Genomic DNA, 3,133 nt, shown 5'->3' with positions numbered 1-3,133 from the left:
AGTTTGACAATGATTTTTCACTGTTGTCTTTTAACGCCATTGAAAACAGTTTCACATATTTAAACTGATGTCTTTGGGTACAATATACAACATTTTGACAATAAATAAAAAATTGAATCTTTTCCATTATTTTATAACCATTATTTTATTTAAATAATATATATACAAAATATCATTGATCAAAAACCTACAATCCAAACATCATCATCCAGTGCAAATTTCATTAAAGTACCAAACATCATCATCCAAACATCATTAAAGTACCAAACATCAACATCCAAACATCACAAAAGTTTACAAAACTAAATAGTACCCATAACAATATATCACACATATATATGAAGTCCAAAATATCTTGTTTTGTTGGATCAAATCTTCTGTACCTGTGCATCTTCTAAACACCCTGTGCATCTTCTAAACACCATATCGAGAACTGCATCCTTTTCTGCTTTCTCCTCCCTCCTAGCTTTTCTTTTCTTCTCCTTTCTAGGTATGGTCATTATCTTTTCCCTGAGGTAAATAGCATATGATTGCAAATTAAGTCATTTCCCAGGAGTAAATGGCATAAAGATGATGATGACAAAGATGCGGTACACAATTGAATATGATAACAATACTTCTTTCTAGGCACAAACTAAAATTGTTGCATACCTCAATTTCAGTTCAAGTTATCTACAAAATATCATTGATCAAGAACCTACAATCCAAACATCATTAAAGTACCAAACATCAACATCCAAACATCGAAGTTTACAAAACTAAATAGTACCCATAACAATATATCACACATATATATGCCAAAGTATCTTGTTTTGTTGGATCAAATCTTCTCTACTTGTGCATCTTCTAAACACCCTTTTACTTCTTGTGAAAATAAAAATCATATGATTTTAATCCAATTCAACAACAACAAGTCTAGCTAGTCTCCAGTAATATAGAGCTTTAGAGTTTGCAAAGTATATAACAAAAACTGGCTAACAAGGTTTGTTATTTTTTTCATTATGATATACTCTAAATTAAACTTCTCATACAGTATTTTCATAAGCAACCAACAATATGCTAACACTATTAAAACAAAGCATTGAAAGAAATTAAGGAACTAAAAATCAGTTAACAAATGTGTATCTTGAAACTTTGTGACCATGGAATCTCTTGATGCATTCACTTTTGTTGCAAAGTTAGTTTTGTAACGAAAGGTTGTTTAAGCTTGAACAAAAATAGATGGTTGGTTTATGCACTCATTTTCAATGAAGTGCTTTTACTATTCCTTCAAATAACAAGTCAAAGTTCTCTAAATATTTACTTTACACAAATGAAAACAAGAATATATTTATTTCTTCGTTCAGGGGATAAACTCGAAACAAAGTAGAGGCTACATAGAAAAAAGACTACGGGGAAATGTAATCAATCCTTTTCCTATTTCTTCAAACTCAACAACTAAAAGATAACAAATCTTTTTAAAAAAATTTAACAAAAACAACTAAAAGATAACTTATAGATATTTCATTCACCAAAGTTAAAAATATGTGCCAAAACTTAATTGATTTGAGAAGGAAAAGGAATGGGAGTTGTGACTCACTTGTAAAGTGCAAAAAGGAGGGTAGACTCCTTCTGGATGTTGTAATCAGCCAAGGTGCGGCCGTCCTCGAGCTGTTTGCCGGCAAAGATCAACCTTTGCTGATCTGGAGGGATTCCTTCCTTGTCCTGGATCTTGGCCTTTACATTGTCAATAGTGTCGGAGCTCTCCACCTCGAGGGTGATTGTCTTACCGGTCAAGGTTTTGACGAAGATCTGCATGCCACCACGAAGACGGAGGACAAGGTGAAGGGTAGAATCCTTTTGGATATTGTAATCAGCCAAGGTGCGGCCGTCCTCCAGTTGCTCGCCGACAAAGATCAACCTTTGCTGGTCCGGAGGGATGCCTTCCTTGTCCTGAATCTTGGCTTTGACGTTGTCTATGGTATCCGAGGATTCAACCTCGAGGGTGATTGTCTTGCCAGTTAGGGTTTTGACAAAAAATTGCATGCCGCCCCGAAGCCGGAGCACGAGGTGGAGGGTCGACTCCTTTTGGATGTTGTAGTCCGCGAGGGTGCGACCGTCCTCAAGTTGCTTACCGGCAAAGATCAGCCTTTGCTGGTCGGGAGGGATTCCCTCCTTGTCCTAGATCATGGCCTTTACGTTATCGATCGTGTCCGAAGACTCCACCTCGAGGGTGATGGTCTTGCCAGTGAGAGTTTTAACAAAGATCTACATCTGATTGGGGCAACAAAGAATAATCAGCAGGGATCTAAACGAATTGAAAACTCCTAAATCCAAGCCTAGATCGAAGAACAAAACAAAATAATTTATCGAAAAAGAGAACTCGAATTATTACAACCAGAAAGATCCTACAAACTACAGATCAATAGCAGATCGAAGATATAAATAAACAATCTTCAGAAGAAAAAAATTCCAACTATAGCAAATCAGGAAAATCATAAAATCTCCAGATCAATATCCAACTCCTCCCCAAAACGCGATTCAAAATCGAATCGATGAATCCGCAAAAAGAAGGAAAGCAAAAAAAAAAACATATTGAGAATAAAATCTAAAAATTTAACTCGATCGACAAAAGATATAAAAAAAAGAGAAGAATTAACCTATAAAAGGTAAACAGGAGCAAAAGCATACCTTGATGGAAGAGGGAAGACTAAAAAGGCTCCAGAACGATTACTAGAAGGCTCATCAAGGTATAAATGGAATTTATAGCAGTGGTGCGGAATTTATAGCAGTGGTGAAGCTCATTGAGGCATAATGGGAGTTGTGACTCAATTGATATTTCGTAAGGTGAAGGATCTTGTCGGAGAACCCCTCCGACAAGGTGGATGCTCGTTGCTGCTGCCATCGCTCGCTATTGCCGCCAAGAGATGTTTGCTGCTGCCATCACCGATTGGAATCCAGAAGAGGAAGATTGGGCAGTGGATGGTCGGCCGGCGGCGGTATGTGGGCAGAGGTTGCTGCCGGTCGTTGGTGAAGGAGAAGAAGTGGAAGGGAGGTGGCGTTGCGAGCTCTAGCTCGAGGAGAAGCCGCGCGAGATCAGAATCGGGGGTTTTGGTACTGTGCCGTGCGAAGAAATAAAGGAAAGGGAATGGTT

The 3,133-nt window shown here is 37.8% G+C and overlaps 1 pseudogene; it reads right to left on the bottom strand.

The window, feature by feature from the left end:
* Positions 1-1,575: 1,575 nt before the first annotated feature.
* On the bottom strand, positions 1,576-2,884 carry LOC122031403 (annotated as a pseudogene).
* Between the last annotated feature and the right edge of the window lie 249 nt (positions 2,885-3,133).

The sequence above is a fragment of the Zingiber officinale genome, chromosome 11A, assembly GCF_018446385.1.
Source record: "Zingiber officinale cultivar Zhangliang chromosome 11A, Zo_v1.1, whole genome shotgun sequence".
NCBI classification, from domain to species: domain Eukaryota; kingdom Viridiplantae; phylum Streptophyta; class Magnoliopsida; order Zingiberales; family Zingiberaceae; genus Zingiber; species Zingiber officinale.
Note: the sequence above shows the minus strand (reverse complement) of the source record. Positions and strands in the feature narration are given on the sequence as shown.